Raw genomic sequence first — 14,863 nt, 5'->3', positions numbered from 1 at the left:
TGAGCTACCTTTCCCCCCACGTTCCCCATACACATAAGGGGAGCATGATGGCACTCACATGTGGAGGCCTCTCTGGCCTCGGACGACACAGCTGATGTGCTCTGTGGGGTGCCTCGGGGGTCTTGGGTCCTGGGTAGGCTCCCTGCAGGCTCCTGGCTCTCGGCGTCCTCCTCCTCCGTGTCCAGGACGGGTCCCTCTGCCCCGGGGTTGATCACCACCTGGGGGGCATAGACGGTGTGAGCCCCCAGGATGCAGTCCAGGGCCTCAAAGTGGGGGCAGGCCTCCGGATCAGCCCCTGGCTGGGAAGCCCTGGAGTAGGACTGCCGCAGGTCCTTGACCTTGCAGCGGACCTGCTCCTGGGTCCGCATGTGTCCTCTGGTGGCCAGGCTGGCAGCCATGCAGCTGTAGACAGCCGTGTTCCTGTGGCTAGTGCAGAGATCGTGGACGTTGGAGGCTTCCCCCCAAACCTGGATGAGGTCCACGATCTCCGCACTAGACCAGGCAAGCACCCACCTCTTGCAGCCCCAGGCAGGCTCCTGGGAGCCGCCAGCCTGGTCCTGGGAAGAGGCGAAGGGCTGGGTGGCAGCGGGTGGCTGACTCATCCCATGCCAGGTGCAGGGTCTACTGGCTGGGTGCTGGCAGGCTTGCAACTGGCATGAGCACCGTAGTCAAACCGTGCCCCTTTAAGGGCTCTGGGGCCGGGAGGGGGGCAGATGAGTTTCCCTGGTTGTGCCCAGAGTGGCCACCAGGGCAAGCTGGGAAGGGCTAGCCTCCCACTAGTTCGAATTAAGTGGCTACACAGCCCTTAATTCGAACTACTTAATTTGAACTAGGCATTAGTCCTCGTAGAATGAGGTTTACCTAGTTCGAATTAAGCGCTCCACTAGTTCGAATTAAGTTTGAACTAGCGGTTTGCATGTGTAGCGCCTATCAAAGTTAATTCCAACTAACAGCTGTTAGTTCGAATTAACTTTGTAGTGTAGACATACCCTTAGATCCTCCAGGAATGAACAAGGGTGAGTGCATTGGTACTACTACTATTTTTCTGTCCTGAAATACCATACAGGGAAACAAGTTCTGCTGTGTTACGCTTAAGTAATCCTATACAGAGAACAGAATTTGGTCAGTTATGTCCTATTAGAGATAAGTGTCTTTTATATGGTACTTAGAACAATGTTTTCTACCCAGTGAAGACTTCTGATAAGTTACTTTCCCTTGAGCCTGCACAGCTCTGGATTCTATTTTTTTTTTTTCACAACACATTGCCATCCAGCAGATAGCAGGATATTGAATATTCTCTTTTCTTCTCATTGCTCAATGTGTGGTCCCAGGACTTATAACTGCACGCTGTTTATATGCTGCTCTGAAGACAATCTATTTCCTCCTGGGCTTTCCTACAGCACCCATCACTATAGTATCTAAGCTGTTCACACACATTAATGAACTTCTTTTCATATCTTCCCTGTGAGATCAAGGGGCCATTATCTCCATTTTACAGAGGGAATGGAGGCCTAGAAAGGGTAAGATCAAAAGAATCAATTAATTTGGAGTGTCCAATCTTGGATGCCTAAGGCCTGATTTAGCCTACACACAGGTCTGAAGATGTTCCTCCCTGGCTCAGGAGCTGCCCTCTGTTGTTGCATTCCATTCCTTCAGCAGAGACTCTCTTTGTGTCTCTCAGCTGTAGCTGGAAGCAAATATGACTTCTGCTCATCAGCTAGTTAGCCAGGAGGCAGCTGCAGGAGGCACACAAAGCAAAACTAATAGAGAAAACAGGTGGGCAGTCCCCAGATTTACTGAGGCTGACATAAATAAAACTAATTGGAGTACCAGGACTATTCTAGACCAGAACAAACCTTGCAAACCAGGAGTTTGGCCAACCTACTCAGGGAAAAAAGTGGCTGTTTTAATGCTAGGAAACATACACAATACCACAGCCAACTGAAGTGTAGTTTCAAGCCACTGATGATACTTTCACAGCTGAACTCAGAGGCTATTCAAATACGTCAGAATCCCACTGGTTCCTAAAATATGGGATTCATCAGTGCTCATAACAGAGAGGGAAAGGGGAAAGTTCCTCCCAGCTCATCATCTTTTTTTAAATAAGTGGCAGCAGTGAATGTGGAAAAGGAATCCCACTTATAACCTCCAATCTGAGGGAACCAAGCGAGGTGCTTGTACATGAATGTACAGAGTTTTGGCAATAAAAGGTCAAACCAGATGTTTCAGGGATTATAGAAACATGGTGGAGTAGCACTCATGACTGGAATATTGCTTGTGAAGGATATGCACAGTTTAGGAGACACCCTGGTTTAATCAAACCACAATAATATAGTAAACTGTAAAGAAATAAGTTACAATGTAGACAAAAGAGAATTGATTTGAACAAAAATCAGTTGGGAGAAGAATTGTAGAAGAGATTCTGATGGGATCATGTTAGGGGTTTGCTATAGACACCCATGTTCACGCTCAGATATGGACAGACCTCTTTAATATTATTAGCGTGATAAATATTACCGGGAATTGTGTCAGAATGGGAGACTTTATGTTTGCACTTTCTTTCCTAATTTACCAACCAGCTGTACTCTTGAAGACTATTAGCTTCAGGGGTTGGGCTTAAATGTGTTGTTTTTCTTGGCACATCAAGAAAATTTCTGGTTAACATTTGATTAAATAGGTATAGAGACTGCAGATTGAACACAATTTAATTACTGAAATTATATTTAGCATATAACAGTTCATTTGGTTCCATATCACTATCTAATTAAAATGTAAATGGTTCTAAGTGTCTAAAATCTGACTAAATACCACATAACCCTCTGTGTAGCCAAGGGCATTGACATTTACTACTTCCCTGTTGTTTCCTGCACTCCTGGGTCTCTAGCATCTAGGGATAAAATTTTAAGAAACAAGGAATCTAAAGCTACACTCTCACATCCATGTTTAGATAACTAAATATGTGGCCTTTTTTTCAAAAGTCCCATGCACATACTGACAGGAATAGGAATTGTTTGGTATTCTGTATTTCTGAAGTTAAGCCTACTTATTTGGTGACTAAATATGTGTTAATGAGACTCCTATTTTAGAACATTTTGCCAAAGGTGAGTTTTAGACAATCACCAATTTGAATTTTTACAGCATTTACATTTTGTTTATCTCTTTTATACGCCTCCCCCTAGCTGATTAACTAAAAGCATTAAACTGTTTATAACATCTTTTAAACTACTCACAAGCTACTCCCACAAAGTTTGGAGAGATTTAGTAGAACGTTAATAGATACAAATGTTTAAGAGCATTTTCAAACATCAATAAAATAAACATTACAATTAAATGTCTCTTGTTTCAAAATGTAATCACAGCCAACCTATTGTAGTAAGGCATTAAATACCACAAATAATTAATTATTGCTTTTGAGTATTTGTTTTTATTGTTAGTAGGGTTGCCAACTCTCCAGAACTGTCCTAGCATCTCCAAGAATTAAAGATTAAAATCTTTCAATAAAACCTCCAGGAAAAAGTCCAACTAAATTAGCAACCCTAATTGTTAGAAGCCTTTTTTGCAAACATTTAAGACTAGGTTTTGTGCTTTTTATAAAGGATAGATCATAAGATTTTCTCCCAATTGTCATTAATGTAAAGGATTTTCTGAATTGTTAATTGCATATCAATAGTCATTTCTGGCATTTTGATGTCATAAACATGTAAAACATGTACCACCACTGCATGTTTTATTTTATGTCAGTGGAAGTAAACCCATAATCAATGCTTGCAAAGGCAGGCCTTTGGTTCCTACTGGTATAAATTAGGGATGTCCACGTGTAGTCAACTACACGATTAACCGATAAGCCTGGTCCTACCAGTTAATCCTACCAACTATACACACTCCACTCCCCTTGCTGACTCTGTATCAGAGGGAGCAAGGGGTGGAGGTGGGAGCCATATCCACAGGGAGCCAGGTTTTAAACTAGCTCCTCCCACGTACCGGCTCCCGCGGAGCCACCTGCTCCTACCCCATCTCCCACAGAGGCAGCGGGGGGTGGGGCGGGAGAACATGGGAGCCTATGCTCAGGGGGAACCAGCTTAAAGCTGGCTCTCTGTGAGCACCAGCTCCCATGGAGTCGCCTTCTCCCATACCCCACTGCGCTACTGCTTCTGATAAAGAGGAAGCAGCCTGGGAGATGGAGGGTCTGGTGGGAGCCAGCACCCACAGGAAGCGGCTTTCAAGCTGGCTCCCTGCACATATCAGCTCCCACAGAGCTGCCTATTCCCCGTGCTGCTGCCACTTTATCGGGGCAGGCGGGAGCCTGGGCTCGCAGGGAGCTAACTGAAACACAAACACAAACACTGGCTCCCACCTGCCCTCCTGCGTGTAATTGTGTAACTGCTAAAACTGTTACATGTTCACACACATACCTGATAGTTATCATCCCTAGTATAAATCAGCACAGACCTACTGACTTCAATGGAGCAACACCAATATAGGCCAGCTGAGAAAGCGGCCAATAGTTTGTAAAAATTATGATAAGAGGATCAGGCTACTCTTCCATACACAACATATCTTAATAAGCAATGAGAGCAGTCTAAGCAGAGACAGGAGAACAGTCTCCTTTCAAGCAATGAATGTTCATAATAGAGACACTCACAGCAACCATTATAGTAGGGACATTGCTGATGGAACTAGGTGTGCAGGGGATGCAGCACCACCCTCACCCTTTAAGTGGTTTTCATCATAGACAAGGTTTATCATAGAATCCCAGGGTGGGAGAGACCTCAGGAGGTCATCGAGTCCAGCCCCCTGCCCAAGGCAGGACCAATCCCAACTAAATCATCCCAGCCAGGGTTTTTGTCAAGCTGAGACTTAAAAACCTCTAGGGATAGAGATTCCATCACCTCCCTAGGTAACCCATTCCAGTGCTTCACCACCTTCCTGGTGAAATAGTTTTTCCTAATATCCAACCTAGACCTCCCCCACTGTAACTTGAGACCATTGCTCTTTGTTCTGCCATCCATCACTTCTGTGAACAGCCTGTCTCCATCCTCTTTGGAACCTCCCTTCAGGAAGTTGAAGGCTGCTATCAAATCCTCCCCCCCCCCTCCCCCCTTTTCTTCTGCAGACTAAACAAGGCCAAATCCCTCAGCCTCTCCTCGTAGGTCATGTGCTCCAGCCCCCTAATCATTTTGGTTGCCCTCCGCTGGAGCCTCCAATGCATCCACATCCTTACTGTTATGGGGGGTCCAAAACTGGACACAATACTCCAGATGTGGTCTCACCAGTGCTGAATAAATGGGAATAATCACTTCTCTAGATCTGCTGGCAATGCTCCTCCTAATGCAAACTAATATGCCATTAGCCTTCTTGGCTACAAGGGCACACTGTTGACTCATATCCAACTTCTCATCCACTGTAATCCCCAGGTCCTTTTCTGCTGAACTGCTACTTAACCAGTCGGTCTCCAGCCTGTAACAATGTTTGGGATTCTTCCATCCCAAGTGCAGGACTCTGTACTTGTCTTTGTTGAACCTCATCAGATTTTTTTGGCCCAATCTTCCTATTTGTCTAGGTCACTCTGGACCACATCCCTGCCCTCCAACGTATCCACCTCTCCCACTAGTTTAGTGCTTTATTCAATGGCTCTCAGCCACCCCCACTATACAAATTGTTCCAGCATCCCTCTGCGGGGACATTTTGCTTCTGTACCATGTTCCCTTCCACTCCAGATCTACAAGGCAAAGCGCACACTACTATCAACTGCATCCACACTGAGGGGAGGGCTCAAACCTGCAAGGCTTTGGGCACTCCAATCTAATCCAGTAAATTACTTCAGTGCATGCTTAAAGTATGTGAGTAAATAATTCAATAATCCTACTTAAGTTAAGCACATGACTAAACATCTTGCTGAACTGCGCTAGAATCTGCGGCAATTGCAGAAGTAAAGCCTAATTTATACAGATTAATTATTTGCACTGTGGACTGTTTTCTTCCTTACCTCAGGTAGCCCTTAGCAACACAGCTGCTGACAAGGGTTACAGGAAGCCTGAGTGAGATAAAGGGCAGTGTGAACTCTGCTACCTCTAGTAGAACCTCTGGGAGACATATTGTTAGGGGTCTGCTGTACAGGACTCACCATCACAGTGCCCTCTTGTGTAAAGTTACAGCTTTACAGCCAATTGTTTTCTTACACTATCTTTTAACTGCTGCCATTGCCCCACATCTGACTGTGGGTCGCCTGTGGGCTGTTGCCGGCCCCCTTGGCCAGCTCACCTCTTAATTTCAGTCCCTTTGCAGGATAACTAAAAATCCCAGTATCAACTCACATGAATACCCCAGCTAATAATTCTTCTGCTCCGTCAGGCTCCACTGAAGTTCTCTGTTTCCTGGCCTCTACAGAACTTTTCTCATGCTGTTTCTTCCCAGGTGGCTTTGCCCAAGTGCCTCCATTCCCCTGGGATTCTGGCAGCTTCCCTTCAGGATTTCCTTGCTCTTTGCAGAAACAAAATACAGGACCATGTAGCACTTTAAAGACTAACAAGATGGTTTATTAGGTGATGAGCTTTTGTGGGCCAGACCACTTCCTCAGATCAAATAGTGGAAGAAAATAGTCACAACCATATATACCAAAGGTATATGCTCTTTGCAGACACTGTCTCAAGTCCCCCCCATAGGAACTTATTCTGCTCTCTGTGGGTCTTCAGCCCTGACATCCCCAGACTCATCTCAGAGAATGAGCTCTCTTTATTCTTCTATACAGAGTCTCATCCCTCATATGAGTTCACAGTTCTGTTCAAACAGTCATCTTTCATTTTCTCCATCATAATCGGCTGGGGGATAGCTGTCAGGTCACAAGTAAGGCTGAGTCTAGCTTGCTTTAAAGTATAGTCTAGTAGCACCTTAAAAACTAACAAAACACGTAGATCATGGCTTCCTAAACTGTGGGTCATTCCCCTCTGGGAGGGCGTGAAGAGATTCCAGAGGCAATCCAGCCCCTCCCCCCCATCAAGTTTTTTGCTCAACAAGTTTTGCTGTTGGGAGGTGGGGGCGGGAGGGTTTTTCAAAAATCAGAAAGGGGGTGTGATGCCAAAAAGTTTGGGAACCACTGATGGAGATGTTAGAGCTTATGTGGGTAAAACCCACTTCTTCAGATGACTGTATAAAAAAGTGGGTTTTGGCCACGAAAGCTCTACCATCTATATGTTTTGTTAGTCTTTAAGGTACTACTAGACTATTCGTAGTTTTTTAGGTTTTTCCAGTTACAGACTAACTCGGCTACCCCTCTGACTCTTTTGCTTTTAAGTGTTTGCCAACTCTGACAGGGACAAACATGCCACACCCCTCAATTATAAATGAAGTATCGGCAGGGATAAGCAACAAGTGGCCCATGGGCTGGACAGAATTCATCAGGATTAGCTGCTGGTGTCCACAGATATGGCAGCTCCCATTGGCCACAGTTCACTGTTTTCAGCCAATGGGAGCTGCAGGAAGCAGTGGCCTAGCCCATGCCACCTTCTGTAGCTCCCATTGGCTGGGAATGGTGCACTGCAGCCAACAAGAGATGTGAGAAGTTGTACTGTACCTGCAGATGCTTAGGTAAGTTACGTGTCTGGTGGCCCTCCTAGTGGTTGACCCTGGAAAACCATGTCCAGATGGGGTGGGCTGATTTTTGCCCACACTTGAGTAAAAGTCACTGTGAGCTAAAACTGTCCATGAATATCTACAAATGTACTACCTCAGTCTTACAATACAAGACTCCAAAATACTGTAGCTTTATCATGCTGCTCTAGTATAATGTGTCATGTCATCATCGAGAAAGTGTTACAAAGAGGGCTAATGGAATAGTTTAAAATTGTGTATTTGAAAAGTTCTGTGAATTAGCAACTGGATTTATACTGGAATGGTATTATCTGTAGTAATAATAATCATTTTCTCTTAGCTTTGTATCCAATTTGCAAAAAGTTATGACTAACATTTTTCTAGAAATATTTATAAGCAACAAATTTTGGATCCATGACCAAGATTAAGAAATGAAATCAGATTTATAATAAAAATAAACGTTAATAGAAGTTTATAAACATTAGGCATCAGGAACAGAAAATACAACACATTAATCAGGTGATGAGTAATGCATACCATAAGAACATAAGAATGGCCATACTGAATCAGACCAAAGGTCTATCTAGCCTAGTATCCTATCTGCGAACAGTGGCCAATACCAGATGCCCCAGAAGGAGGGAACACAACAGGTAATCCTCATGTGATCCCTCTCCTGTCATCTATTTCCAGACAAACAGAGGCTAAGGACACCATTCCTACCCATCCTGAGTAATAATCATTGATGGACTTAACCTCCATGAATGTATCTAGCTCTTTTTTGAACCCTGTTAAAGTCTTAGTTTTCACAACATCCCCTGGAAAGGAGTTCCACAGTTTGACTGTGCACAGCATGAAAAAAAACTTCTGTTTATTTTAAACCTGCTACCTATTAATTTCATTTGGTGACTCCTAGTTCTTACATTATGGAAACAAGTAAACAACTTTTCCTTATTCACTTTTTCCAAACCAGTCATGTTTTTATAGTTCTCTATCATATCCCCTCTTAGTTTCCTCTTTTCTAAACTAAAAATTCCAAGATTTTTTTAATCTCTCTTCATAGGGGACCCATTCAAAATCCCTAATCCTTTTTGTGGCCCTTTTCTGAACTTTTTCCAATGCCGATATATCTTTTTTGAGATGAGGCGACCACGCCTGTATGCAATATTCAAGATGTGGGCATACCATGGTTTTATAAAGAGGCAATAAGGTATTCTCTGTCTTAGTATCTATACCTTTGTTAATGATTCTGAACATTCTGTTTCCTTTTTTGACTGCTGCTACACACTGAGTGGATGTTTTCAGAGAACTACCCACGACTCCAAGATCTCTCTCTTGAATGATTGTAGCTAAATTAGTCCCCATCATATTGTATGTATAATTGGGATTATTTTTTTCCAATGTGCATGACTTTACATTTATCAACATGAAATTTCATTTGCTATTTTTTGCCCAGTCACTTAGTTAGGTGAGATCTTTTGAAGCTCTTCACAGTATGCTTTGATCTTAACTATCTTGAGAAGTTTAATAATATCTGCAAATTTTGCCACCTCACTATTTACAACTTTCTCCAGATCATTTATAAATAGGTTAAATAGGATTTGTTTCAGGGCAGACCCTTGGGGGACACCATTAGTTACCTCTCTCCATTCTGAAAACTTACCATTTATTCCTACTCTGTCTTTTAACCAGTTATCAATCCATGAAAGGACCTTCCCTCTATCCCAAATAAAGAACTGAATACCAGCTAACAAACATGGTTGAAAAACTAGAGATAATGTTTACAAATATTTTCACATGGATTTTGTCTTTGAATTATGAAATTTGAAATTTCAATTAACTATTTCAAAACTTTTCAACTCAATATGAAGAATTTGCAAAAATCATATATGTTCATAGAAACTAATAAGCAAACAAATTCTAAACAACAAATGAATCTGTAAAACAATGAATAATTTGCAGACAATTCACAAACCAAAAAATATTTAAATTTGCCAAATAAATTGTTTCCAGGAAAGAGTTAAATTGGGTCTAGTAATAAATAAGTCGGCCTTGAATAAATATGTGCTAATAGATTGCATTTTATGTAACTTTTTTTGTCTCGTGCAACACCCTGATACAACATCTTCTTGGAATTTCCTTCCAGCACCCATAATGAAACATCAGCTTAGAACTGCTTTGCAGGTGTAAACATATGGCATATTTGTAATGCATTGTTTGATTTTGTATTTATATTGCAGAGGTCCGTGATTCAGGAAAGCAAGAAAACACATGCTTAATTCCAAAGAAGTATTTAAGCACTTGCTTTTGTGAATAGGGTTACTGTCTTGAATTAGGGCCTCGGCTTTGACCCCTTCCTATAAGTCATGTACTTGATTTTTCCAAAAAGATTCTATGCTAGAATCGTACTAGAGATGTAGCCATGTTAGTCTGGTCTTGCTGAAACAAAAGACAGAACTATGCAGCACTTTAAAGACTAACAAGATGGTTTATTAGGTGATGAGCTTTCATGGGCCAGACCCACTTCCTCAGATCAAATTGTGGAAGAAAATTGGCATGACCATATATCATATGGTTGATGGATTTCCATTCCAAACGGCCAAATGTAGTGCCTTAGAATGGATTTTCCTATCTAAAATCCTAAAAACTGGACGATAACAAGGATCATCTGATTTGCATAGTCCACTTTCCTTCCACTTTAAGTATCAGTCCTTTAAAACTGACAAATAACTATCTGCAGATCACTTAATATTACATGACAAGACATTATCTTTCCTGGTATAGAAGTTAAGCTGGCTGGTCTCAAATTCCCTGACACGTCCCTTCATACAAATGAACATTACATTTGCCCTTTTCCAGTCTTCTGGAATCTCTCCCATCTTCTATAACTTTATAAAGATAATTGAAAATGGCTCAGTTATCTCCTCAGTCAGCTCTTTCAGTTTTCAAGGATGCATTTCATCAGGCCTCAGGGACTAGAAGACATCTAATTTAACTAAGTAGTTTTTAACATGTTCTTTCCCTGTTATAGCTACTGATCTTATCCCATTTTCACTGGCATTCACTGTTAGGTATCCAATCACCACCAACTTTCGTGGTGAAAACCAAAACAAAGAAGTCATCAAGTACCTCTGACATTTCCACATTTTCTGTTATTGTTTTTTCTCTCCTGAGTAACAAGCCCACCCTGTCCTTGGTCTTCCTCTTGCTTCTAGTGTATTTGTAGAATGTTTTCTTGTTACCCTTTAAGTTTCTAGCTAGTTTGATCTTGTTTTGTGCTTCAGCATTTCTAATTTTTTCCCCACATACTTTTGCTATTTGTTTATATTCATGTTTTGTAATTTGACCTAGGTTCTTCTTTTTGTAGGATTCTTTTTTGATATTTTCAGTAATGACTTGGATAATGAAGTAGAGAATATGCTTATCAAAATTGAAGGTGACATCAAGCAGGGGGGTAGAATTAGAATTCCAAATAACCTTGATAAATTGTAGAATTGGTCTGAACTCAGTGCGATGAAATTCAGTAAATGCAAGTGCAAGTACTCCAAGTACTTAGGAAGTCAACTATCAAGTATAGAAATGCAAAATGGGGATTAACTATAGTTAAGCACTAAAACAGGTAACCTATAGCTACCTTGGGAGCTTGTGGAATCCCCGTCATTTTAAGAACAGATTAGACAAACATCAATTAGAGAAGTCTTAGGGATACATGGTCTTCTCTCAGATAAGAGGGATGGATTAGATGACCTTTTGGCATCCCTTTTGGACCTACATTTCTATGGTCCTACTTGAGATGAAAGAGAGTTGGGCAGGGCTGCTGGAACAATTTTTATAGCAGAGGTGCTGAAAGCCATTGAACCAAACTGTAAACCCTATATATAATGGAAACCACTTCAAGCTAGGGGTGTTACAGCTAAGGATGTTAAGGATTAGTTGACTAGTCAACTATCCAATAAGCAAATGCTAATTAGATAGTCGAGTCGACTAGTCAATTTCCTTCCCCTCCCCCCCCCCCCCCGCCCTCCTCTTCCACTTGCCTCTATCAGGCAGCAAAGGGGGGGAAAGGAAGAGGATACTTCAAAGTGGCAGCACCGCACAGAGCCCGTACTGAGTTCCGTGCTGCACTGACACTTTGAAACGCTGAGGTGGCATTTCAAAGCAGCAGCCGCATGGAGCCAGGGTCAGCTGGGGACTCCCCATTTGACCCCAGGTTCTGAGGAAATGCTGCACGGAGGCCAGGACTGATCCCGGGTGCCACGTGGTATTTCAAAGCAGCAGCACAGCCTGGAGCCTGGGGTTAGTGGGGGACTCTGAGTCCTCGCTGATCCCTGGCTCCATGCGGGTGCTTCTGCTTTGAAATGCACAAGAGCCCACACTGGGGACTCTTGTACATTTCAAAGCTGGCACCCAGGTGCAGCCCACTGGCCCCAGACTGTATGCGGAGTTCTGCATTCCTCCTTTGAAATGTACAAGAGCCAACTCCATCAACTACTCGACTAATAAATTACTTTGTATTTAACATCGTTAGCTGCAAAACCCTCAGCACCCCTACTTCCAGCATCTATGGGACTGGGGTTTATAAGAGCTGAAGTGAGGGATTTCAAGTTTTGTGGTCTGATTTCTTTTGTGCAGAGAAATTTGTTTTGATACTATCTGTGTCTTTTAATTACATTTTTAATTACTTCCCAGAGTGGCTAGAGTTTGGAATACACAATCTTTTATATTTTATACAAAAAATTAATGAATAGACATACATTTTCTAATTCACACTACCAGGGCTGTCTCTAGACGGGTTCGGAGGCCCGGACAAATACCCTTGGCCCCAGGCCCTGCTCCTTTCCCACCTCTTTCCACTCCTGACCTACAGTCGCTGCCCTCTCACATCTCCATTGCATCTCTTCCCCTAAACCCTGTCCCCCAAGTGACACAACTGGGGAGATTGCCAGGAAGAGAGGGGACTGGCACGGGGCAGCAGCAGAGGTCAAACCACTGCACTCACCATGGTGGTGGGAGCCACAGGAAATTAAGTGACCAAGCATCCTGCTCCCCCCCACCATCTCCAAACTAGCTTACTCTGCTTCACCGCCGCTGTGGGAAGCAAAGTGATCAGGCCCCAGCTTGCTCCATTTGGCTCTCCCGAGCCACATACCCCCAAGGTAATATCTCTCAGGCTGCCTCAGGCCCTGAGGATGAGGTTGGAGCAAACCTCAATATGGGGGACTGTCCCATCTATAGCTCTGCAGTACAAGAAGTACAAGACTGATTCCATTTCATGTGTGATATTGCATCTATGTAGTCTGTCTATCCCTTTCAGAAATGGCATTTCTGAATATTTAAGCAAACATTCCTGAAGAAAGAGTCATTCAGAGTCTTGCCCTTTCATTCTCAGAAGACTATTGGGTTTATTGCATGTCTATTGGTTTTATTTGGCACATCATTTGTTTCTTTTAGTTCACAGATCAAAAGTGAACACTGACTATAAAAATAATTGCTGGCTATTTTGAGTAGGGAATGTCCTCATCATAGATGGGTTGTTTTTAACATCCTTCCTAACAATGGTATGCTTCAAATGCTTTGCATTAGAACTGTGTATAAAAAAAGCTGAATGGATGCCAAAATCAACTGCATTGTTAGATAAACAGAACCACTGTGTCTAAGCCTTGAATTATTCTGACATAGAATTACTCACCCACCATTAAAGATTCATTATTCTACTCTTGGCATTTAAGTAAACACTGACATAAGAATTTACATTAATCAGATTATAAATATTGGTTTCTATAAATTACGTGATAGATTTTATCCTTCTAGTTTGATACTTTAATAGCCATCACATATTTATATTGTATAGCTAATTGAAATGTGAATATACCAAATACTTTCTCTGCCTGTGTCTTGTGTGCAGAATGGTTGCCTGGCTGAGGTCAAGTTTAAAACCAGTTCAGTTGCTCTCCCACACCCTACTATCCCTTTTTCACTCTGTGCCCTCCTTCATTCCATCTACTTCTTTATTCATTCACTCCCTCACTTGTCTCACTCTCTCTTCTCATTCATTGCATACCATTGTCTTAAAATGAAACAGAAGGTATCAAAGGGGAAAGAGAGAAGGGAGAAAATGAGCATAGGAGATTATCAGGGGAAAAAAATAAGAAATGTTTTATTTTGCACACACAACAGTGATGGATCATAAATCATGGAACAACAGGAATCTAATATGTAAAAATACCTATTCTTTCAGCATTCATGCTGGTGTATTACCTCATAGCTAGTAACTTTATGAAACTTTCCTCATTTAGGCTGAAAATATTGACGCTTGACTGAATGTTTATTTCTAAAGTCTCAAGATTCTTCTATGGGTTCTGCCTTCTCATTTTAAAAACAAAACATAGGAAATTTCATGCAGTATGTTAAGGGAGTTTTATAGCCACATTATACAATTAAAAAATCAGAAGTAAGGAAATGTCAAATTAATCTTATTGGGATAACCTTAGCTGTGATCCCTTCATGTGTATTAAGATAGCCTTTGCTTACGTGATCATATACTACTTCTAAATCATTGTAAGATATTATCTACCTTTTTACCTTTACAAATGCAAACAATATTTTTTTTATTTGAGAAATAGTTTGTGATCATGTAAATACTGACCTAATGTATATATACAAAGTGGTAGAGCTAAAATTGTAAATAACTTTATCATTTACTGACTTTTGAGTGCTTAGCCACTGAATGTGGTTTTCAGTATGCAATGCACATGCACACATATCATCAACATATAGATGTATACAATTGGAAGGATTAGACTTTTATTGGTAAATGTCAGTAAATATTGATTTCACCATACACATACGAAACAATACAAATATTTCCATCAATCATAAAATAAATGTGAAGCTAGGAAAATTAAGAAAAATTCAGCTTGTAAACTTATTAGAGTTTGATTTAAGGATATTTATTCTTTATATTTTGACATGTGATGTTGACAATTTGTATATTAAAGGTTATAAAGCTTTATCTTTTTGAGTCTCAGTGCCTGCTATCATTTCATAATTATTTTCTGACTCTCCCTCGGGGTCTTTTGCATAATTTTCCTTTTGCATAAATTTTCCTGAAAGTTTAAAGTGATAAAAATAAAAAAGCATAAACCACATAAATTTGTGCATATGTCAAAACATAAAATGATAAACAATGTTTAAAAAACAGATGTGTCAGAATTATAAAAAATAAAAATTGAAATTTTATAAAAATATTTATAACAATAAAAACTGCCAACCCTAAGTA

The 14,863-nt window shown here is 41.3% G+C and overlaps 1 long non-coding RNA gene across 1 annotated transcript in view; it reads right to left on the bottom strand.

Moving 5' to 3' along the window:
- Positions 1-14,863, bottom strand: part of LOC142829660 (uncharacterized) — a 45,515-nt gene that overhangs the window by 1,772 nt on the left and 28,880 nt on the right. Inside the window, exon 2 of the long non-coding RNA XR_012904325.2 lies at positions 59-218. This is a non-coding gene — a long non-coding RNA (uncharacterized LOC142829660). The remainder of the gene's footprint in view (positions 1-58; positions 219-14,863) is intronic.

The sequence above is a fragment of the Pelodiscus sinensis genome, chromosome 1, assembly GCF_052426305.1.
Source record: "Pelodiscus sinensis isolate ZL-2025 chromosome 1, ASM5242630v1, whole genome shotgun sequence".
NCBI classification, from domain to species: Eukaryota; Metazoa; Chordata; order Testudines; family Trionychidae; genus Pelodiscus; species Pelodiscus sinensis.
This window is presented reverse-complemented; position numbering and strand designations above follow the sequence as displayed.